We start from the raw sequence: 25,634 nt of genomic DNA, 5'->3' as shown, positions 1-25,634 counted from the left end.
AATGCAGGTTGATGTGCTTGTGTCTGAGTGGTGGAGGGAAACTGCAAGCTGTGCAGAGTGCCGGCCACAGGAGGGCTCTAATGTAAACTATGAACTTGGGTCCAGTGGCAGTGAGTGTTGTTGATAGGCCGGCAGCACGTGACCACAGTACAGAATCTCAAACCCTTGGGCTTGAGGAGCAAGGAGGTTCTTTCTCTGAAAGTGAAGCTATGTTATAGACTCTAAGTCACTCCCATATTGCACTAGCAGACCATGAAGACTAGAACTTTCTGATCCTAGGATTGCTTGTTTCCCTATAATAGAGCCTGTTGGGACTGCTGTTTTGTTCCACTTTTTCTTGGAAGTGGAGTTTCTGAGTTGGGAACTAAGGCCATCACTACCACTGTCTTTGGATCTCCCTTCCGGGTTCTAGTGCAACTCATTTTGAAAGAAAATTGTATTTGCTCAGGTTCTCTTTTTTCTTTTGTATTTTAGTACGGGGTCTACAGAGTCTCACTATGTAGATCGGATTCGTAGTCATCTGCTTGTGTTCAGTCTCCCATGAGCTGGGATTACAGGCATGCGCCACCACACCCAGTCTCTATCACCGTCTCAACACGCCCGGGGGGTGGGGCCGGCATGGCAGGTCCAGATATCCAATCCCTGGTTCGTGTGTCTGCCTAAGCAGGCACTTTAATCCGCTAAACTACTTGGCTGGCCCTTGCTCAGGTTCTTAGTGGACAAGGAGGCAAGGCCTGGGTGACTCTATTCAGCCAACTTGGCAACTTTTAGCAAATTCAAGGTCAGTGTTTTCAAGAGCCATAATTTATACCAGCACAACTAATAGCACAACTATAGAACCTGCATACAGAAGAGGCACCTGTGATAAGGCAACAAAGTAGTAGAAGAAAATGGAATTTTAAATGGCAGTCTTTAAAGAAATCGTTCTAATGTAGTTTGTAATCTTTACCCTTACCAGCATTGTAAAAGTGTCACAGTTGATAAATTTATGTTCTAATCAAAAGAAACATCTACGCTTCAAAATTGCTATTTTTTTCTGACAAATATTTTCCCTCTTTTCTCCCATGTTAAGGAAAACCTTAGATTATTAAATTTAATGCATAATAGATATTATTATGAATATCAAAATAATTGGTACTAGTTTGAAATTCTCATAGTGCTATGAATATATATATATATATATATATATATATATATATAGTCTAGCAGGAACTGCTCTTTCATCCAGTTCTTCTATTTCATTATAAATTGGACAGAAACAGTAAAAATCCTTAGGGTAAAACTAGCTTCTGTTCCCTGCTGCTGTTCCATACATCTTTATTCTGTGGGTTCTCATATTTTATAACTTAACCAGAAAGATCTAACTTGACCATTTCAGCAAGAGAACAAAAACAAAAACAGCATTTTAAAGAGTATGAATGAATGACTCTTGGACTATAATGAAGAAAATATTAATATACCAATTAAATACCTGATTCTATTCTCCTAAAGTTGAGACATCATTTTTGCTATCATGTCTGGTCTTATCTGTAATCAAAGAAGCATTGTGCAAGGATCATTTCCTATAGATAATGCATGCTCTTTATTTATACCTGATTGTATTGGCATGGTTTTGTTAAGATGTGCAGTTCCTACATCACAGAACAGTAATTTCTATTGGCTGGCTAGACTTCACTGTTACACTTGAGAATCATTAATCTTCTCAAAATTAACAGTTCATTGGGGTCAATTGAGGTCACAGATGAACTTAAGCTTTGGATTTCTTAAATTTGGTTCTTTATTTTCATTAGTTTGTATTTATATTAATTTTTGTTTTTTAAATTGAATTACTACTGATTTCTAATAATCCTTTCCCTGATTTTTTCTTATATATGTCACCTTGGATAAAGTATGTTAGTTTGTGTGAGTCACATTTTGAGCATACTCAGACTAGCAATTTTTGACAATTTCTGATTTCTTGAATCCTATGCCAAATATGATTCAATTTTTACTCTTAAATGTACTAATTATTTACCACATTCCCTAATAGATCTAACACTCTGAGTTTCATCATATTGTTACACAGCATAATAATAAAGTTGTAACAAAAATGAATAGCACTACAAAGTAAGTATCAATTCATTTGCTTATTTCAGATGTTTTATTGATTGCTTATTTAACAAGAATGTGTATTTTAACATATTTATTGCTTTTTAGCACTTCATTAAGAAAGGTATTTAACAATATAGGTCCTTGATAAATTGGTTACTTTTATACATTTACTGTAACATATGATTACACCAATAGCAAAATTTTTTAAAAGTGTCCTTAAACATTTGTTTATAATTTTATTTATTTATTTTATACATTTGTTTGTTTTCTATTTTAGGAAAGGTTCTACAGGGTATTCAGGGTCTCACTACTAGATCGGACTCATAGTGATCCACCTGTTTATAGCCTCCCAAGAACTGAGATTAGAGGTGCTTGGCACCATGCCTACTTTCAATTGCCTTCTCAGCGTGCCCTGGGAGCAGGGCTGGCACAGCAGGCCCTGGGGATCAAATCCCCGCCGCTATGCCTGCTTGCAGTCACTTTAATCCTCTAAGCTATTTGGCGGGCCCTTATTTATAATTTTAGATTCATCAGAAAATGATATCCTTGAAAGTGTACTTCTGTAAGAATTGTGAAGCATAACTTATATATGTAGTTAATTTTTAATAAATGCAATGCATTGTGAATTTAATAAATGCATTTTAATAAAAGTATAAGGAAATCATTGTTTCATTAGTTTGTTATACTTCCCGTGCAATAGGTATTTCTATTTAATGAGAATTTTAAGTTGAACACTAAACATTAAACTGTTTGTTGTTTTTATGGTTTCCATCATATTCGATGAATGAAGTGATCACAAATAGACACTTCCTTTCAGAAGCAAATATAATTTCTTATGTAAATGTATAAAATTAAGAAGAGTATAAATTTTTTATAGCATTGAGGCTTTATTATTGCTGTTGTTGTTTTGAGGAAGGGTCTCACTATGCAGCTCAGGCTGACCTCAAACTCACAGTGATCCTCTTGGCTGGGGCTCCCATGTACTGGAATTACAGGTATGAGCCATCACACAGGTCTGCTATTTCTACAGCTTTAAACAGGAAGCTTGGTTTTAAAATCTGGTTGAGAATTAGACAAGCAACTGTGTATAGTCTGCCTACCCCACTCTGTACATTTATACACGCTTGTCATACCTAGTCCTTTGTAGCTGTTCTTAAGGGACATGGGTGTACTCAGGTACATCTGATGTTTTACCAGCTTATCTGAACAACATATGTAATGGTACATGACTATGTACTCATTTTCTATGAATATTTACATGCAAATATAAAAAGTCTATAACGTATCCTTCATTGGACAATTTTGAAATATAGAAAGTGTACATCAGTGAGAGACAATTTAAAGCTAACAAAGCCTTCATTTCTATTAATATTTTATTTTTCAACCATAAGGAAGAGTCTTTGTGTTAGAAAATTTAATTGCAGGGAGAACTCTCATTATTAAAGAATTTAATCCTCTCTCCAAAGCAGCAGGAACAGTGGCCAGTTCTCATAGAAGGAGAGGGAGTAACACACAGGACATGAAGCTCCTCAACTGTCCTGCAGGCTTCCTGGACCCATCTAGCTTTAGGTCTTTCCAAGAGCTAAAGATGATATTTAAATGTTCTGGATTTAAATATATCCCATCTCAATTAAAGTTTTCATTTAAAAACAAAGTATCTACTGTTTCTTAAACACTGACTAAATGATCCTTATCTCTACCACAATGAAAGTTTTGTTACCTCTGTTTGCCAAATATTGTAATTCAAGGGGCTTTGCTCATGATTCATTAGCATAATATATTAAATAGAAAATAAGTTTATGAACCTGAACTGAGTAAACTTGTTTCAGAGAATATATGTGATTTTATGTATCATAATTCCTGCTTAGTAACTCTTAAAATTAGGAGATAACTGATCACATCCATGACAATTGTCCAAGTATGTGTATGTTTAATCACCGCTTTTGTCTTTAGTCTTTCTTTAATACTAGAGTTGCCCAGGGAGGATTTAAACTAGTGATTCTCTTGCTGGAATTATAGGCATGCATCGCTGCACCTGGTTTGTTTACAAAGCTCTTTATAACTCACTCATGCATTCACTGAATTCATAACGACGCATAATTTGATAAACTGGGCACTGTGGCACATGATTTCTTCTGGGCTGAAAAATATTTTCTGTGTTTAATTCTCACACAAGATAATATTGAACATAACATTTGAATGCTACAAATGCCTGTTCTCTCAATACATTCCAAAATATAGCAATAAACATAATGCATATGAGCTGATAAATGTCTGAATATTTATCACAATGTTTGAAAACAGTACATATCATCTTCCTGGTATGTGCAATTGAGCCACAATTATACCAAATATTTTAGCCACAGAAAGAAATATATTTGTGTCTTTAAGAAAGGATCTTGTTTCTTTTAGTAGAATGCTCTGACAATTTTATTATGAATTTTGTTATGTAAGTGATTCTCCTTTTCCTTTCTCTGCTAATAAAGTGCTTTTAGAAATAAATTACTTCAATTTGTGTGTAATGGATGAGCACATTAAGCACAATGCTCTAAACTATTAATCATGACTATAAGTCACTCATTTTTACCCAAGAATTATCTAATAAAATTTGAAATTGAGCACTGCCTGCCAAGTTCGGTTATATTTCCCACCGTAAATTCATGTTAAATCAATGTTTACTCTACATTAAATGTCAATATGTGGACAATTGTGAGAATTTTCTCCATCAACAGTTTTATAGTCATTAATTCCAAATAACGTCTTATTTAATCCTAAAATTGGATGATGGATTTTGTTTCAGTGAGAGAATAATACCTATGTATTTTATGGTCAAAGATTTAGAAAACTGTCAGTTCATCCAAATGTTCTTATAAAATAATTCTAAATACTAGAGTAATGGCCTCGAAGGTTCCCTTTCCCAGGGTGACTGAACGAATACGGTGGCCGAAAGTTGCCAAGAATGTGATAAATTGAGTGCTGAGACTGCAATTATAGAATCTGAGAGGACATAACTTGGCAGTGGTACAGGAATCAGGGCCCGTACAAGAATCAGGGCCCCTCCAGGAAAACTGCCTTTACTCTGAAAATGCAGTCTGGTCACTGGAGATAAAATGTCATTAACATACAAGATGAAAGAATCTAGACCCGGATACACCAATTCCTGTAACCTCATGAGATCTTAGCCTCACAAACCTGACCCTGGCCTCTCCATTACTTACCAACAGGAAACATCAAAAACAGTAAGATCATTTCAGACTTGAGATCCGCCCTATAGGAGGAGCCAAATTTGCATCACTAATTTAATAGCAAGAAAAACTGAGAAATATATTTGACTTTTTACATTCTGCATAAAAGAGGTACACAAAAGACTGGCGGAATACTAATTTATCATTCCAAAAGGGAGTATTTTTCATCATTGTCTCATCAGAGAGGGAGAATTAGCGTTCCGAAGTAGCCATCGACATAGTAACAGGGAGTATGAAAAGGAGCAAAAAGATTTTTTAAATAGTATCTGTGACTTGAAGAGCACATATTTTCATACATTCTGAAACTATTTGAGAAATCTGGGGCTTATGTAAAACTATTTGAGTTCCTTTGAAGATGTTTACGTGTTTTCTGTGGCCTACAATTAGCATAAAGCTAGAGCATATATAGAAATATATTTTGGCACTGTTAAATGTTCTGTTAGCTCACTCCCAGCTTTTCTTTATCTCTATGTTGTTTCACCAGGTTACATCTTCTATTCCCTTGCTTTAAACAAGAGTGACATATTGAAATAGTCAATGTGCTATTGACTCTAAAATTAATATGTCCAGCCCAGATTTATTCTCTATGACAAATTTACAAATCCACACTCACATTCAACCTTGCCTCTCAAATATATCATAGATACTCTCTGAAAATAGAAATCTGATGGATCTATTGATGAAGGGTCAGAACTGAATCTGTTTCTTTTTCATTCCTCATTTCAGTAAAGCTTACTGACATACATTAATAAAGATGAAAAAAACATGACTTTCTCACTTTACCACTATTTAAACACATCAACAAGGAACTACATTAATCTGAAGAAAATGCTGATATTCTGGATTTATTCTCTCACACCACTTTATGAATTTCTTCAATCCATTAAGTGCAAATTCCTTCACCATCTACCTGGTTGCTCAGACTAAAAGTTTAGAAATCATACTCATTATTTCTGTTCTCAGTACCATTCCCACAGAGTCCTAAGTGCTTTATCCTCAAAATGAACTTCCAATTCAGCTCGAGTTTTCTATCAACACTCTTCCTTAATCTAGCAAATGTCCTGTCTCCCTTTCCTTGAAGGACTGGACTTGAAACTTGCTCTCCACCTTCTGCCCCTCACACAGATAATCCATTCTAAAGGCAATCAATGTGAAACTTTTACCTCCTCATGAAGATTAAATTGTAATATCAGTCAGTGGTCTAAAAAGCTGCTAATAATGTATGCGTGTCTGTGCCTTTATGCTTTCTCGTTCCACTGTTCCACTCTATCACTACAACAAAGTCCCACTGGCCTTGGTTGCTCCTTAAATAGCTCCTCTCTTCTTGTCCTGCTTTAAGTCTTCAATATTAATCTCCATGGGTCTGGGAGATGGCTCAGTAGAATAAGCGTTTCCCTGGCAAGCGCAAGGGCCTGAGTTCAATCCCTGGTTCTGCCAAAATAAAAAAAAAAAAAATATGTTAATCTTCATAGTCTCCTGATTCATAGAATCTAGTATTTCAGAAAAACCATACTATTCGTTCTTCATTGAGAACTTTTTTGATCACCACATCCACCACTGATCTCATTAAAGCTGCTCATTTTCTGTTTATTTATTTCCTTCTTGACTCCTTACTCACCCATGTTCTTCATTGGGCTGTTGAACTGCATAGAGACAGCTGTGTAATCTCACAGCAGTAGTGAGCATTTGACAACTACTTCCTAAAGTATTTTCAAAGTGAAATGCTCACATCTGATAGTATAAACAGGATTTTATGCTGTTTCATTATGAAAATATATGCAGTCATTACATATATAGATATATATTATATATACGTATATATTAATTATAAAATTGAGAAGAATTAAGCATCATTAATATTCAAACTGACATATGTTAATGCACTCTGTCAGACAACCTCATGTGTTTTATGGTCAGAGATACTCTGAGGGGAAGGTAAGTGAGCATTTCAAAACAGCAAGTGATTGTAGTTCATTCCTTACATACTCTTTCATGTAAGCACATTGTGATGTGGTATTTTGTGTTTAATTGTATGGATTCATAGATTATATTTTCCAACTATAAAAACACAAGTTCTGGGGCTAGAGAGATAGCTCAGTGATGTAAGCTCCTGTCTGGCAAACAAAAGGACCTGGGTTCGATCCCCAGTACTGCATGCTATGCCTGGCCCAGAACCAGGCATGGCAGTGCACTCCTATCATCCCAGCACTAGGGAGACTGAGACAGGAAGATCACTATGAGTCTGAGATGCATAGTGAGATGCTGTACCAAACAAATGAATAAATAAAAAGATTTTAAAAAGTCACAAGTGCTTATAAATGAAAACATGACCAAAAATATTTGCAACCAAATGTGTATTGAAGATTCAAAAATAGAAGTAAAGCAAGCACCAAGGACAGAGCTACCACTTTTGGTATACTTAGAACTATTCATTGTTTATGGTCAGAGGCAGAATTAATGACAACTAACAGGACAGACAAACATTTAAAATTATCAAGAGAATAATTGGCAACATAGATTTGCTTTCATTATGTTGTGTTGAAATATTTTCAAAATTTGAATATGTTTTGACATCGTCTAGCTTTGAACTGTAATATATACAGTCTTTAAAATATCTTCATTGAAAATTTACCATAATATATAATTATTCTCTTATCATGAGTGCATACATTTACCTGAAAAACCTAAAATATATATAAATAAGTAGAATACTAAAAAACGTCTCTAGTCTCTCTACCTCAAGATAATGCCCATTCGATGCTACCGCTTCTACATAAAAATGAGATTACTTCAGACTTACCAACACATGTTCATGCAAACACAGTAGATTTTTCAATATTGCCAGGAAAATATGATTATAATTTTTTTTTAAAAAAGTATTTATCTCATCCATTTTTAAGTAATCCATAGTCTAAAAGTTGGATAACATCTTTCTAGCCGACACCGAGCAATGGGCATCTCTCGGGACAACTGGCACAAGACCGAGGGCAAAAGAAAGCCCTATCACAAGAAGCAGAAGTATGAGTTGGGGTGCCCTACTGCCAATACTAAGACTGACTCGCGCTGCATACACACAGTCCGAGTTTGAGGAGGCAACAAGAAGTACGGAGTCCTGCGGCTGGATGTGGGAAACTTCTCCTGAGGCTCTGAGTGTTGTGCTCGAAAAACAGGGATCACTGATGTTGTTTACAATGCATCCAATAACGAGCTGGTCTGCACCAAGACCTTGGTGAAGAACTGCATTGTGCTACTGACAGCATGCCATACCGACCGTGGTACGAATCCCACTATGCACTGTCCCTGGGCTGAAGAAAGGGGACCAAGCTGACTTCTGAGGAGGAGGAAATTTTAAACAAAAAACGATCAAAGAAAATTCAAAAGAAGTATGATGAAAGGAAAAAGAACGCCAAGATCAGCAGTCTTCTGGAAGAGCAGTTACAACAGGGCAAGCTTGTTGCCTGCATTGCATCAAGACCAGGCCAGTGTGGCTGAGCAGATGGCTATGTGCTAGAGGCCAAAGAGCTGGAGCTCTAGCTGAGGAAAATCAAGGCCTGGAAAGGCAAATAAACCTTCTCTGCTGGTTTAAATCATGTAATAAAGGTGTTTATTGTTCTAAAAAGTTGGATAACTATTAAATATATATTATAGCTAGATTTGTGAATATTTGAATATCCACAAAAATTTTCCCACTTAAAAATTCTTCATTCATTGTATTTAGGTGAAGGATCTGAGGCCTTAGATTGCTGAACAAACTTGCTGACATCCCTGAACTGATGAAACAGTGTCAATCTTGCTTCATAAATGCAACTTTTCACTATCCTCCCCTAGAATTATCTAGGACTTGTGTGATTCACAATGGCAATTTCTTAAATCACAGGCATTTTACCCATGAAGAGCATCAGATTCTAGGTCTTCTCACACTATTCTTTAGAAGCTAACAGTTACTATAATCTTCTGTGTCTCAATTTTTTCATCTATAAGATAGTATGATATTACTTATACTTAATGCTATCCTGATGATGAAATGACATAATATATATGAGCACTCTTACACCTATGTATGTACACAAGAGCTAGAAGATACACATGTGTGTGTCACGCATAAAGAGAAGAAAAAACTAAAACAGTGTACATTGTGTACCTGTGATACAATAAATCTTTTTTTTTTACACAATAAATCTTGTGTTGACTTTTTTTAAAAACCGCAAGGGCCTGAGTTCAATCCCTGGTTCTGCAAAAAATAAATAAATTAATTAATTAATAAAAAATAAAAAAAACTACCAAAGTAACCATGTATAGTGTTTCAGGTGTTGCATTTTGCAGGTCAGGAAACTGAGCCTTAAACAGTAAATCTGTGTGTAGTCAAATGCTAAGAAAGAAAATAGCAACAAACCAGAACTGTGACTCAACATAGCCTTGCTGACCCCAGGTTTTGGGTATGCCTCAATCTGATTTATTAAGCCTAAAAATAGTTTATTATTTTTTTCTTACCAAAGTAAGGTTAACAATGTTTTGTATGGAGCTCATATGACAACAAATCTTAAAAATCAAAACACAAATCCAAAAAAAAAAAAACCCTAAGATCAATACATATAGTTGTAAACATGCACATCCAGAGACACATATACACACACCGACCCCACTGAACTCTGTTCAGGTATGTAAATTGTTTATTTTTCAGCATACATATATTTCAAGAGGAAGTTATCTTAGAAGCTTTAAGTTATAGTGTTTTACATTTTAAAGATTTTAAAGTGTTGCATAGACTTGTTCTGCTGAAGAAAAGCAAAAGCCAAAGTCTTGTTTCTTGGCAGTTTCACAGGGTTGTGATGTGTCACAATTTTGTGGGTTGTGAAACTTTCCTACAGGGAAACATTACCTCACTGTAAGTATTTTAAAAGACTGTTTATAAAGCAAACACAGATACTGTGGCTTGGAGTGTAAAATTTTATGTACATGAAGATACATATTTAATATATATATATATGTATTTCAAAAATATATATGCATTTCAGACAGCGCAAGACTTTGAAGAACTTTCAAGCTTCTGGTGATCCAGTTTTAAGTTACGAGGGGCACACTTGATTTGCCTGTGTGGTTAAGGGACTGCATTAGTCAGATTTCTTGAGGTCACACTGCATTACAAACAAGCTAAAAAAAACCTCAGTGGTTTACAACTATTTATTATTCACATAAATAAATTGTTCAGACACAGCAGTTACAGGTCGGCCGCTGTCTCTGCCTCTGGCTGTGTGATGAGAGCAGCTCTTGCTTCACCCAGCTTTTTGTTCTGCAGGAGAAAGCCTTTCCCTGGGACAGGGTAGCGAGCACAGGAGCAGGCACACTAGAAGCTCACTCTGTTTTCACAAGTTTCTGATGACGAATGCCTTAGAAACTTATGACACCGACTGCTACTAGATTGATAAAATTCCATTACCTCATTTTCTAGTAGGAAAGGAATGTATAATCCTCTGGTAAGGAAGAGAAGAAGTCAAAACCTGGGAACAATAATTCAGTCTACCACAGTAACTTGGAAATAGTAAAATGCATTCCTTTTTACTCCCAAGAACCCAGTAATACTCAGCTTATTAGTGCCTATGTAACAAATCAAGGTACTGTTCCCCAAGTGTGTGGAGTGGTCTGTCTAATGCCATAGTCTCCAACATCATGTCTCCTACACTGTAAAGCACATGGGACATTTATCTTTGTACTTTTTTTAATGACCAATGCTTCCGATGGTTTATGGGACTGACGGATTATGCTTTATAAAAATATCTCTGACATTTATTCATCAAAACTTTTCTGACCCTTTATTTTGGCCCAGACACTATCATAGTGAGTATAATATTTTGAACAACGCAAAAACATTCTTGACTGTCACTGAACCGATGTAAAATGAAAAATGCTCCATTTTTAGAATACAGAATTTTATCTTCTTTCTCATAATATCAAATGTCATTATGAATCTTTGTTAGCCTTAAGTCTAGTACTTAGAATGAAAAAAGCTACAAATGCTGCATTCCATTTTATTATAGAGAAAGATAGACATGGATAAGAGCATATTGAATATGCATCTTACAATGCACATTAACAAGACAGTGATCTGGAAGCCCTAAGGATTTAGCCTGCAGAAGCATCACCTTACAGTTTTTCTTCCTGTCATTATAGTCCATTCTGCATGAGTCTTTATAGTTTAATTTTGCCAGGAACAGGTGAGTAGTATTTACTTACAGATCCTTACCCTTAAAATGGAAGATTAATGATAAATAAAACAGTCAAACATTGGCTGAAGTTTGTCTAGAAATATCTTGGTGTCCTGGGTGAGACAGCCTCAATCAACATCTAAAAGCAACGTGGAAACTCGGGTACTGATCGTTGTATTGTCACTAAGCTGGCCCAGGTTCGCAGCTCCAGCATGGAAGCTTTACACTGAGACTTAAGATTAACCTTCAAATTGGATAGAGCAATTTCTAAGAGTTCTAACGTAGTCTTGTAGGAAAGACAGGTAAAACAGAGACTGGAAAATCTGCTCCAGCTCGCTTCTGCATTTTGCTTTTTGTCTGCACTACGTGTTTACTCTTCACTCATTTTGCATTTCTTTACACAGCGTGTTTGACTCCTACTTTCCACATACATCCCTATCACTATCTTTTAGACTGGAAAAAACTGTCAAGCCACTGTATCCTATCTCAAGAGTGGAGCAAATATTTAAGAGGTGTCAGTGTAAGGTAGACACAGAACAGAAGATGCATAGTAGCTATAATGGATATTGCTTATATTCTTCTTTGGTGTGTTTCTTTTTTCTCTGATAATTTACAATTTTCTGTACAATTTATATCTATATTGATAGAGACAAAGGTAAAGAGAGAGCTAGAGGAAGAAGGAGAGGGAAAAGGAGAGGGAGAGGGAAGGGGAGAGGAAGAGATAAAGACAGGTATCTCAGAAATTGTTACCTTCCTACAGTGTTAGCTGTTTATTTATTTTGTTTTGTTTATGGTGCTGGAATGAAACTCATGACCTCCCACTTGCAAGGCAGGTGCTATGCCACTGAGCTAAATCCCGAGCCTCTACCTACAATGTTAAATGATATCTCTCCAAAACTATCCTCCAGTGATAAATATACAGAGTGCAAAAGAAAAAAAAATGTATATAAGTTTCAGCAGCTCACCATACTAGTGCCTGGAATGATCATCACTTTGAGCACCTCTTGTAATTGTACAATGCAAAGGTAGCTTGTATCAATCTTACGATGTTTTAATAAATTTAATATTATAATATTTATGCAAGCATTTCTTTTTCCTGATGTATGCATTTTTGTCAGGTTCAATCTCTATTATAATTACAATTATTCCCCATCTTAACGATACCCCTACAATAATATATTCACAGTGATGCATATCTATATGCTTATACATGTATATATTACTTAAATTTAGAAAACCACAATACAGTAAAAACAAATCCCAAATAATTGCTCTCTGAATACTCCCACTTGCTTCAAACACACTTAACTAATGGTTCTTGCAATTTTTTTTAAACAGCTCTGGAAGTAGTCCTCATGATTTTAAATCTCAGCTGTACTATTTTGGCATTACTCTGATTTATGACACTAATAGAGTAAACATTTTAAACCATGTTAATCAAATAAAAATATATCTGTCCTGCCGAGTGGATGGTACTTGCCTATAATCCTAGCACACGAGAAAGCTGAGGCAAGAGGATATCAAATCTGAGCCCAGCATGGACTACTTAGCAAATTAGTAAAACCCTGTCTCAAAATTTTAAAAAAGAAAAAGCAAAGCAACCCAGAAAGGAATTGATGATGTAGCTCATTGTGAAGGGTTGTGTTCCAATCCTTGGTACCAAAAATGATTAATTAATTAATTAGTTAAATTAATATTACCTTCTGTTCCTTCCTGTTGTGTTTTCCAGGATGCTGGAATTGCAGATATGCAGCAAAATACCCAGATATCATTTCTTATTTCCATATATCATTGCCCAAGTTAGTGGATTCCATTGTAACTATACTGGCCCAGACAGTGGTGATTACATGGGAAAAAATAAGCCCTGCTGATACCTGAGTCCCTGGCAGAAACAACCGTATAACCACAGGGCATCAAAATTCTTTGCATTTTTTCTGGTACTTTGCCTACCATGTAGCAAACAAATCACAAATCTCATTGTCTGTTCACATTTCCTTCTTTTCTGTATCATGTCTACATTTGTATATTTGTTTAAACTTTCCTTTATTCTCAAATTTTATTCTAATGTGTTAGCCCTCATAATTCTGTCAATATTCTTCAGAATATTGGGGAAATATATCACAGAACAAGAAAAAACGAACTTTTAAAGTGGAAGGAGGTTAGAAGTCAGGATTCTAAATAGAAAATAGTTTTTAAGAAAAATGATCAGAAACCTCTCTATAAGGCTCCTACTCCTTTATTGATCTAGATATTATGTATAAGCAGAGGAACACAATGTGAGTTCTAGAACAGGACAACTACCCAGAGAGCTAAGAGCTGACACAGAACTCTGAGACTTCCCAGTGTTGGAAGATGTAAGGTTTCCAGTTACCCAGCATAGATGAATTCAGTGAACAACACGTACATAGAACAAACCCCCAGAATAGCTACATAGTAAATGAAGGGATGTCCCTCCAACCAGAACTAGAAATCCACTCTAGAAAAACACTTCCAAACCACCAAAGGATTTAGCTCATCTTCTAGTACAGTAACTGCTTCCAGAACTAAATTCAACACTCTTGTTATTTTAGAAGAAAATAACAGACTTTCCGTAATTAATCCATAATGCGATCAAGAAGTTGAAATTTATTGGAAATGATGAGAATTAATGAAAAGTGAGCCACTAGTAGGCAAAGACATTAAAAATTTCATCAAGATAGTATTTAAAATATAGAGAAGATGAGCACAACAAGTGTAAAGGTGGGGACTCTAGAGTTATGGAAACTATTAAACACGAAAATTGGAATGAAAAAAACTGAAATAAAATTTCATTATGTATGCTTAATGGAATGTTGATACTTCAGAAGAAAACACATTGGTAATGTGTTTTCTGTGTGCAGCACAGATTTAATTACTCAAATTGACATTCATTTGAAGAAAAAACTAAAGCTATTAAAATTAACAGAGCCTTAATGATCTGGGGCCAATCACAAGCAGTCTGATATAGGAGACTGGCCCACAATTTTCTCTTTTGGATAGATATTTCTATGGTTTTGATATCAAGATAATACCTTCCTCCAAGAATGATTTAGGCAGTATTGCTTCTCTTTCAATTTCCGTAAGAGTTTGAGGAGTTTGGGTATTAAATCTTCTCCAAATTCCTTGTAGAATTTTGCAGTGAATCCATCTGGACCTGGGCTTCTCGTTGTTGGTAAGTTTTTAATTATATTTTTAATCTCCTTAACTGATATTGGCTTATTTAGCATTTTTATATCTTTTTGATTCAGCTTTGGTGATTCACACATATTTATTAATATATGTATTTCTTTTGTGTTTTCCATCCTATGAGAGTAAAGGTTTTCAAACTAGGTATTGATGATCTTCTTAATTTCCACAGGATCTGTAGTGATTTCAAATTGTTCAATCTTCAATGCATGAATTAGAGTCTATTCTTTTTTATAAAGTTGGTTAACAGTTTATCAATTTTATTTATTCTTTCAATGGGCCAACTCTTCATTAATTCTTTGTCTTGTTTTCTTAGTTTCCATGGTGTTAATATCTGCTCTGATTTTTACAACTTCATCCCTTGTATGGGCTTTGGGCTGGTTTTGATCTTTGTTTCTTAGAAGCTTAAGGTGCAACATTAAGTTGTTGAATTGTGCTTTTTCTGCTTTCCTGATGTGAAACTTCGCACTATAAATTTTCACCATAGGATTTCTTTCATTGCATCTCATAAGTTCTGGCGTGTTGTGTCTGATTCCTGACTTGGTTGTTGACATTATTTAATTTCTTCTTTAATTTTATCAGTACCACATTGGCTGTTGAGGAGGGTGTTATTTAATTTCCATGTGTGTGTGGTATTTTGTGGTTTCTTTTCCATTAATTTCCAATTTTATTGCACCATGGTCAGATAATATGAATGGGATCATTTCACTTCGTTGCATTTACTTAAGCATTTTCTATGGATAGTATGTGGTCTATTTCAGAGAACTTCTCATGTGCAGCTCAAAAGAATGTGTATTCTGATGATATTGGTGTATACAGTCTGAAAACACCTACTACATCCATTTGTTCAGTTCTGATATTTCTTCGCTGAGTTGTTGTCTAATGATCTCTGTCTCTGTCTCTCTCTGTCTCTGTCTCTCTCTCTCTGTCTCTCTCTGTCTCTCTCTCTCTCTCTCTCTCTCTCTCTCTCTCTCTCTCTCTCTTTAGTTCTTCTTTATGTATTCAGTACAGGATCTACAAAGTCTCACTACATAGATCAGACTCATAGTGATTCTCCTGTCTTCAGCCTCCCGAACACCTGGATTGCAGGCCCTCGCCAGCACACCCAGTGTCAATCACCATCTCAGCATGCCACAGGAGCAGGGCTGACACAGCAGACCACGGATCAAACCCCAGTCCCTGCATCAGCCTAAGCCTAAGCAGACACATTAATCTTCAGAGCTATCTGGCCAGCCCTATCTCTGTGATAATGGGTATTAAAGTCTCATTACAATTGTGTTATCATTTATTTGATATTTTATGCCTACTAATAATTATCATATATAGATGAGTGTTGCCATATTTGGTGCATATTTATGACTGTTATCTCTTCCTTTTGACGGTTTCCCCTAAAAGATATGAAGTGACCTTCTGGATCTCTTTTGATTATTTTTAGTTTGAAGTTCACATTGTCTAAAAGCAGAATAGCTACCCCTACTTTGTTCTGGTTCCTGTTGCAAGGAAGATTGTTTTCCACCCTTTTGTTTTCAGTCTATAATGTGCTTTTTGAGTTAAATGTGTTTCCTCTATACAGAATATTGTTGGATATTGTTTCTTGAACCATCCTGGAGGTCTGTTTCTTTTGATTGGTGAAATGAGGCCATTTATATTGATAGTTACAACTGATATAGGTTGATTTATCTTTATCACGCTATTTTCTTGCTGCTGGTTTCCTATTTTTCCTCTGTGTTTAATTGCCTAATAGATTCCTTCTATTGCTCTTAGAATTGTGGTCATTTTTATCTCTATCTAAAATATCTTCCAATGTTCTTTGTAGGGTTAATTTGGTAACCACGAATTTCTTCAATTTTTTTCATTGTCATGGAAGCATCTTATTTCTCCTTTAATCTGGAAGACAGATTTTCAGAGCACATCAATCTGGGGTGGAAGTTGTTTTGTTTTTGAACATGAAATACTTCACCCCAAGTTCTTCTTTATTTGAGGCTTTGAATTGAGAAGTCTGACATGAATCTGATGGGCTTTCTTTTACAGCTGATATATTTACTTTCTCTAACAGCTTTTAATAATCTGTTCTTAAGCTGAATTTCTGCAATCTTGATTATTATATGCCTCAGTATAGTTTTATTTTAGTCATGTCTGTTTGAAGTTATGTTTCATTTATTTATAGCTCAAATTCCTTATCTATGCTTTGGAAGTTTCCCAACATTATTTTTGCAAAGCATTTTCTCCTGGCATTTTTGTATCTTCAGCTTTCTCGTTGTCCCCAATCAATATCATGTTATTCTTTGCACCATTGCGTGGCAGTTGGATTGGTTGTTCATGGCTTATTGACGTTTTTAAAATATTTTTGTTTTCATTATCACTAGGTGTAATTTTATCTTTGAGATCTGAAATTCTATCCTCTCCTCATTGCTATCCATTGCATATATTTTCAGCAAGTTTTAATCTGCTGGATTTCTGTTTCATAGATTCCATTTTATTCATATGTGGGACATTTTCCCCTATTATTTTTCTAAGCTCATCTATCATTTGATTTTTTTCTTCTCTACTATCTTTGATTTTAAGCATCATTTCTTTCTATAGCTAAGAGATTTTATTCTCTATAGCATTTGCCACTTTTTGTTTCACTTCTGTTGTTATCATTTTAGAAAATTCCAATTTCAGCTATCTCATTGTGTTATGGGCTTGTCCTGTATAGGTAGGACTCTGGAGTTGCATTTTGCTTCTGGAACTTTTCATTTTCTATCTTCTCTTATTTTATTTTATTTTATTTGCTATGTTTTATGCTTGCCAATTTCTTTTGTTAGCTTTAACACTAGTTAATGAGGTTTCCCTAGGAAATGTCTTTTCCTGAGGGATGTCATGTAGCTTTAGATGGTTCTTGGTAGCTATCCCAATTTGCAAAAGGGGCAAAGCTAGTATTTGGCTTGACTCCCAATCCTTTGGTATTGAATTATGGTCATGATCATAAGCCCATATAATCACAGCATTATCAGACAAGAAAGAAAAACTGATTTAACATTTCGGACATCCTCCCTAAAATAGTACAATTATTAATAACAATGGTTTCAAGTAAATTTTAACTGCTGACAAACTACAGTAACAATTAACCTGCTACCTTCAAACACAGGAGCAAACTCTAAAGTTATAAAACAAAATCAAACATACCATATACTTACATGCAGTAATTTTCCCCTTAGTGGAGGGATTTTACCCTTTGTGAGGGGGTGAGTGTGTTTATAGGTAGGGTACAGGATAAAGAGATGGATGAGCTGAAACATAGTAGAGTCAAGAGTGGAAATCAAGGGATAAACTCCTGAGTTTTGAGAAACTGGAGAGTTTAGGAGAGAAAGAATCAAATAGGATGCAAAAGTAATCAGAAAAGGAAGAGGCAATATTTACCTGAGAAACAGGATCAATAGCAGAAAATGGAAAATATAGGTAAGGAATCTAAACAGTGGAAAAAAGGTAGAAAGAGAAGGTAAATGGGAAAGAAAAGAGAAAAGAACAAAAGAAAGAAAAAGCAACCTAAGGAAGAGTGGAGAGAAAGAATAAAATATTCAAACTAAAATAATCACAAAATAAAACACAAAACAAGCTAACTTCCAGCTACAGAGGAAAGGGAGAAGGAAATTTGACAAACAAAAGGGAATAAAAGTAATAAAATATCTCGCATGTTCTACAGTTCTGTGATAGTGTCTGTGTTAGACCCCAGAAATGTGCTGTAGTCTCCAGCCAAGCTTGCCATAGGAATTGTACTGGGTATGGAGCTGATCTTGGCCTCTGTGGGAGCTGAGACTGGTCTTCTGTTGGTAGAGCTCTCCAGAGCCCTACTGCTGGATCTTTGCTGCTGCTTTAGACACTTCCACATAGCTAATCTCACTGATTACTCTGTGTCCAGGACTGGCTGTCCTAAAAGCACATGTGGGAAAGACTTTTTATATTATCTGTCTCTTTCAAGTCTGCTATTTAATTATCCTCTGTGTTCAGACAAATCAAGGGAAAAGAACTCATTGCCATCATGGTTACCTTTCTCAACTGTTGTTAATGCTTCACCACCACTATTTGACATTGCCAATATATCCAAGTTATTCTTAAAACCAACTGTGATGTCCACTATCACAAAACTTGGTGTGTAGAAATTTGTACAAAATTATTTTCCAAAGAAAACAGTGGGGAATGGTGAGATAGCTCAGCAGACTAAAGCACCTGCTTAGGCAAGCTCAGGGACTGTGATTCGATCCCCAGTACCACATACAGTGCCAGCCCCACCCCTATGGTAAGCTGAGTTGGCTACAGAGTCTGTGTGTAGTGGCACATGCCTGTAACTCCAGTGCTGGGGAGTCCGAAAGCAGGAGGATCATCACAAGTCTAAGCTGCACAATGAGACCCTGCCACAACCAAATACATTAAAACAAATAAACAAAAACACAAAGAACACAATGCACCAATTACCTTTTTTTCCCTCAGATCTGGGTGATGTAAAGGGGATTTTAAATCTATTTAAGAGGGTATAGCCTCTAAAGTCTTTTCATTCTTTCACTATAGTATCACAATAAATAAATGTAGTGAGTGTAATCATTATATTTGGTTTGAACCAAACCAGAGTAACAAATAATTCAAATTATTCATAACTGTTTGCAGTTAGATTCCCTATTAAGAGCACCAAAGTTGATAAATTCTGTCTGAGTTAAATTTATTTCTGCCTTCCATATTCTATTACTTGAGAATTAATTCCCATGTGTATTCTCCCAGAGATCTGCCTATATAAAGCTGCCAATTCTCTCATTTCTTTTCTAAGGAGATTTACTTACCTGACCCTGCATAGTAGGATGAAAAACCACACATTTCTCTTTATCTTAAAGTTATGCTTCAAAGCCCCCAGCTTTACACAACTATGAAGTTATAAGTGGCAACCACTCTTTTTTACACTATTTTATATACTTTATCTGAATAACCAAGTAATCATTCTGTAAACAGTGACAAATATGTGTTCAAGTGCAACATTTGTAAATACATCTTTATAGCTATCAAATAGTTCACCTGCCATTTGTGACACAATTTAGGAATTGTTACTTTTCATTAGATAAATGGTATAATTATCATTTCTATTTTTTCATGTTTTCATTTCCCCTAGAGTAAAAATATCTTCAATTAAATCATTCCAAAATTTTATTCCTTAGAAGAAAATGTCTATTCAATGAATAGCATTCAAAGTAATTTGCTCACTTTGGCTCTTTAGTGTTTCTCTATTTGTAACATTTAAAATCTAAGATTATTTTCATGACTTATGAGGCAGAATTTTTAGAGAAGATTGCTCTTCTGCAAATCTGTGTCACAAAGCATTCCTATATTGTGTTCTAGTACATGAAGTTATTGGTTTCTAAAATGTACCTCCTCAGCACTTCTTGCCTCCTTATCTTTGTGTTTTATACTAGCTTTTCATTGTCATTGCAAACTCTTGATACAATCAACTAAAAAAAGATTTGTTTGAGATCACAGGTTTTGGGGTTTCAGAGTATGACTGACTGACCCTAGAGCTTGCTATTCTAGTCAGCAATGGTGGTATGGAGTGACACAGGAACAAAACAAGTAACTTCCTGGCCAGGGACTAAAGAAAAAAATGGAAAGAGACATGTCTTATAATCCCCTTCAAGAGCAAAACGCTAATGGACCAAAGATCTCCCAGAAGGCCTTATCTTTTCAACAATATGGGCCTTTGAAGGACAAACTTCAACACGTGCACTGCCTCACCCCAGGAGAAGGTGAATGCCTGTTCACCTTGAATGATTTCACTTCATCCCATTGTTGACCTCTTGTTAATGGGAAGGCAGCATTGGGCACTCACTAGTCGGTGTACTTCTGTGTTGTGTTCAATAACTTTGTATTATTTCCCTCTGCTTACAGCTTAGTAGTGGTGAAATATAAGTCTATATACCAATGGCTTTACTGAGATGAGGAAATGTGGATTAAGTAGAATTAAATAGAAAAATGAAGATTAAGCCTTTTTGCTCTTAACATTACTATAACAAAATTGTTACACTTTTCAGAGTTCAAGGAGGGTTCACTAAACTTCTGCTTATTTTCATATCCTGAGATATATTTTTGTCTTGCTCTCAGAGCAGAATTCAAAGTGATATGGGCCTGCACTGAGGTGTTATTATGCTAATCATTCCTTTTGGCATATTCCTAGCACCAAGATCCTTCCCTCCCTCTGCTCTTTATTGCTTCAAGAAGTTGACTTTTTATCAGTCCTCTCAGGACTTTCTCTATTGGCTACTCCCAATGGTTTTAACCAACAGTGTTCACTGATGGTATGTTGGGGCTCCACTGGTAAGAGAGTGAAGACTGGTAAAGGAAGAGACCAGACTGTTTCTTTCTCTCTATTCTTTTTCTTGTCACGTTTCCAACAGTGACTGAAATCTCAGTGGAAACTCCTATCTACTCGACCCTGGTTCCTGTATCAAAATTCAACAAGAGTTGTCAGCTTAATGCCTCCTCTTTACCCTTCCAGGTCAAAATGTGATTAAATCCATGTTTGAAAGTCTCTTGCTGCTTCATATTTTGGGGTTTTTTTCAATTCACTTTAAACTTTTCATTATAGTCCTTGAGCCATTTTAATTGCATTCAGTTCACAGCATTATGTTTCCACAACATTTCTGGTGTGCTTACTAGTTTGTGATTCACCTTCAACTAATATAAGCCTTTACTTTGACCTTTACACTCTAAAATGTATTATTAATGTATCTCCTTGTTCCTATAATGGGACAAACATAATGCAGCTAATTTGTGACAACTGGAAAGTTGTAATGACTTATAGCCCCCCCCCCCAGTTATGTCATCTTTCTTGGAGCTACTGAAACTATAGATGAGTCAGGTTTATTTTTCCAAAATAAAAAAAAAAGTAACTTCAGCATGTCATCGCCCATGCTTGAATTTCACACCTTAAACCCTCTTCAGGGTTGATTTACAATATTTGTACATGACCAGTGAAAACCCCACATGCTTTATTTTCCTTGCAAAGTTGATCAGGAGCAGGGTCAAATACATTCATGTTCAAAGTGCATATCACTAATTATCTTTAGATTTCAGCTATTATTACGTTCCGAAACACACCCAAATCAGTACAAGCATGAACAGTGATAATGTAAAAGCCACACAATACCTGTTATCTGATGAACCGTACAAAACTTGATCCTTGAGCACTCAAATGAAACAGGACATGCAGTCTTTGCTTGTAACAATAGTGTAGGACTTTTAAAAGGACATATGAGCTAGAACTGTACAAAATGATTTTGTCAGTCACTTGGAAGACTCATGATCACTCTATGATTTTTGTTTTATAACTAAATTTGTTGGCTATATATATTATATAATATATATTATATATAATATATATATATATATATATATATATATATATAGAGAGAGAGAGAGAGAGAGAGAGAGAGAGAGAGAGATCATATACATCAGGGATTTTGTACCTGTGTATGATATATCTGGATTCCTCTTTTTTACTCAATCCCCTATTCACCCTGCAACCTCTCCTCCTCTGTGTTTACAAAGCTTTGTTTCCACTTTATCCTTTTGTTATCATGTCTTTCTTTCCTGTTCTTTCTTTTCCCACTTCTTCTCTAGTTCCTCTTTCCTTTTGAACATTCTATGATTTTTAAATGTGTTTTTATAAGATACTAATGTCATGAATATACTACAAATAAAAATAAATAATAAAATATTAATTTTGAATGATGGCAATTTTAAACATTTAGTAATGTTGAGATTACAGTATCTATTTCATTGCAAAAATCTTATCTGAAAGTGTTTGCCTTTTTCTCATTTAATGGAAGATGCTGAGTGAATATCTGTTTTTATGCTTTTGTGACATGTTCTTTTTTAAGTCTGGGTAAGCTTTCAGTACTTCATCCTTTGAATTTTGAAAGTCAGGAAATATTTCCCTTAAACTAATTACTTTGTGGTGTTGTGGATTAAACCTACAGCATCATATCTGCTAGACAAATGTTCTAAGATTGGTTTACATCCTCAGCCCTAAGATGAGATCTTCACATTCAAATGCAAACATGTACAAAGAAAGAGAAAGGGAATCAAGAGGTAGGTGAAAGCAGAAGGAAAGACAAACAAATGGGTGAAAAAGGGCTTTAAGATATATTATGTGCATGTACCAATTTACCACACAAGGAATGTAAACATCGTGTACTACAAGAATGTACTAATAAAATGTACAAATAAATGTTTTGAAATGTTAATTAAAGAGAAAACTTGCTTTTTTAACATTTATGTATTTGGTACAGAGTCTCCCTATGCAACTCAGATTCATAGTGATCTTCCTGCTTCAGCCTTCTCAGGGCTTGGATTACAGGAGTATACCATCATGCCCATTTTTAGTGACAGGTTCAGTGGGCCGGGACTGGGGCCAGCATCGCATGTGGTACTGGGATGAAATCGTGGTTCTTGTACTTGTCAGTCAGGCACTTAGAGGGCTGAGCTATCTCCCCAGCCCCAAGCTTTCATATAAATTGTTTTGTTAGTGTTGCTCTTGCTGGAATAGCTTCATCTTTCTCATACTCCTTTTTATCTTTTTCATTTGTGCTAACAAGTTTGCCCTCAGTACCTTTCTTTGATTACATACAGTCTCTTCCCATGGACAACTACTTTTCTATTATTTATTTATTTTTTAAAGATACATACAACATATGAATGACAATGGAATATATATCTCTGACAAAAGTAAACCAAAAAGGGGATATACATGGACCATTTTGTAGTGGAAAAATATATCTGTATATACAAAATAGCATAAATATACAGCTACTTTCTCTTAGTTCAATAAGAAGAAGGTTTTGAACTAATAGTGTTTAGAGAAAATAACAAGTCTTCATCTTGTACTAGGAATAACTACTACAAAGACAGTAATATGCAATGTATTATTGTAACTGTACCACTAACCTGTTTTGAAACTATCTCATTGCTACTTCTTTCTCAATAAAATTATTAAAATATAAAAGAAGAATACAAAGTGATAATGAAAAAAACAGCATTAGACATGAAACAATGTGAAGGTACCATCTTATGCCAGAAAGAATGACTATCATCAAGAAGTCAACCAACAACTAATGCTGAAGAGGCTGTGGGAAAAAGAAACCCTTTCCTGCTGCTGTTGGGAGTGTAGACTGGTTCAAGCACTATGGAAATCAGCATGGAAATTCCTAAAAAGCTAAGATTGAAGGTCCCATTAAAACCAGTTACTCCCCCACCCAGGTATTTTCCAAAGGAACTGAAGTCATCATGCCACAGCTATATATGTACATCCATGTTTATAACAGTTCAATTTGTCATAGCTAAATCTTGGAAAGAACTAAAATACCCATCAACTGAGGAATAGATAAAAAACATACAGTTATTTGCACAATGATTATTCAACTTTAAAAAATATAAATTCAAAGCTTTTGCAAATAAATGGATCCAACTAGAAACTATATTGGTAAGGAAAATAAATCAGATTCACATGAGCAAACATCATATTGTCTCTGGTGTGAGAACCTGAAAGAGTAAATGAAATTAGAAGATACAATTGATATTGGAAAAGTGAAAGAATTTTTTCAATGGGAAGGAAAAACTGGGATGAGGAAAAGGGCAAAAAAAAGACAGGGAAAAGATATATTTAGGTATATATGCAGGATAGTTTGGATAATTGTTCTGCAGATTTCTGCTGGTCATTTGACAACTACTTTTTCTTTATTTTTTATTTTTTTTTCATTTTAAAGAGCATAAGAAAACAATAAAAGTAATACAGAATTTCAAAACATGATAATAGAAAATTAGCAATGGTAATTATATTGCATATTTTTATCGTCAAACACTTGCTCAGATTACCAAATATCAGTATATAAAACTGATCAAAAAATATAGGCACTAACTGTTCCTTTCAATAAACTAATAGAAACTAGCACTAACTGTTCCTTTCAATAAACTAATAGAAACTAGTACTGTAATTACTTAGCTATCTTGTGAATATATATATATATATATATATATAATTTTGTATATATAATTTCCCCCTTCTTTCTTTTCTCCTTTCCCTCATCTCAGTTGTTCTTTCCCTTTGAGTAGTATGTTTCCCTTTCACAGTATCTGTTGTATATTTTGAATCTTATATCCTCTTTCAGTTTCTTACACTAGGGAGACAAAACAACATTTACACATGCAATTCTGTGTATTTCTCTTAGGAGGATGGTCTTTAGTCTCATACATTTAACTATAAAAACCTTGAGTTTATCTTTCTTCATAACAGAATAATACTCCATTGCATAATAATGCCATATCTTTTCTAGCCATTCCTTGGTTGATAGGGATTTGAGTAGTTTCCAAGATTTAGCTATGACACCTTATGCTGCTATAAACACAGGTACACCTATGTCGCTGTCGTGTGATGTTTTCAATTCTTATAGGAAAATACCAAGAAGGAAAGCAGCTGAGTTGAATGAGAGTACTAATCTTAGCTTTTTGAGGAATCTCCATACTGATTTCCACAGTGACTAGACCAGTCTGCACTCCCACCAACAGTGGAAAAAAGTTCCTTTTCCTCACACCCTTGCCATCATTTGTTATTGGTTGATTTTTTTTTTTTTGATGATAGACACTCTAGAGTGAGGTGAAATGTCAATATTGTTTTAATTTGCACTTCTCAAATAACCACTAATATTTAACAATTTTTCTCTTATATTTATTTGCCATTTGAATTTCTTCATCTGAGAAGTGTTTATCCATCGCAGATGTCCATGTTCTAATGGGGCCTTTGAATTTTGGGGACTTGATTTTTTTAAATACTTTATATGTTCTAAATAGAAGTCCTTTGTCTGATGGACAGTTGGCT

General features: G+C 35.1%; 1 pseudogene; it reads left to right on the top strand.

The window, feature by feature from the left end:
- Positions 1 to 8,286: 8,286 nt before the first annotated feature.
- On the top strand, positions 8,287 to 8,903 carry LOC105741224 (annotated as a pseudogene).
- Positions 8,904 to 25,634: the final 16,731 nt, after the last annotated feature.

The sequence above is a fragment of the Octodon degus genome, unplaced genomic scaffold (assembly GCF_000260255.1).
Source record: "Octodon degus isolate 3935 unplaced genomic scaffold, OctDeg1.0 scaffold00009, whole genome shotgun sequence".
In the NCBI taxonomy this organism is placed as follows: domain Eukaryota; kingdom Metazoa; phylum Chordata; class Mammalia; order Rodentia; family Octodontidae; genus Octodon; species Octodon degus.
The sequence above is the reverse complement of the archived record's forward strand: the minus strand, read 5'-3'. Positions and strand labels throughout refer to the sequence as shown.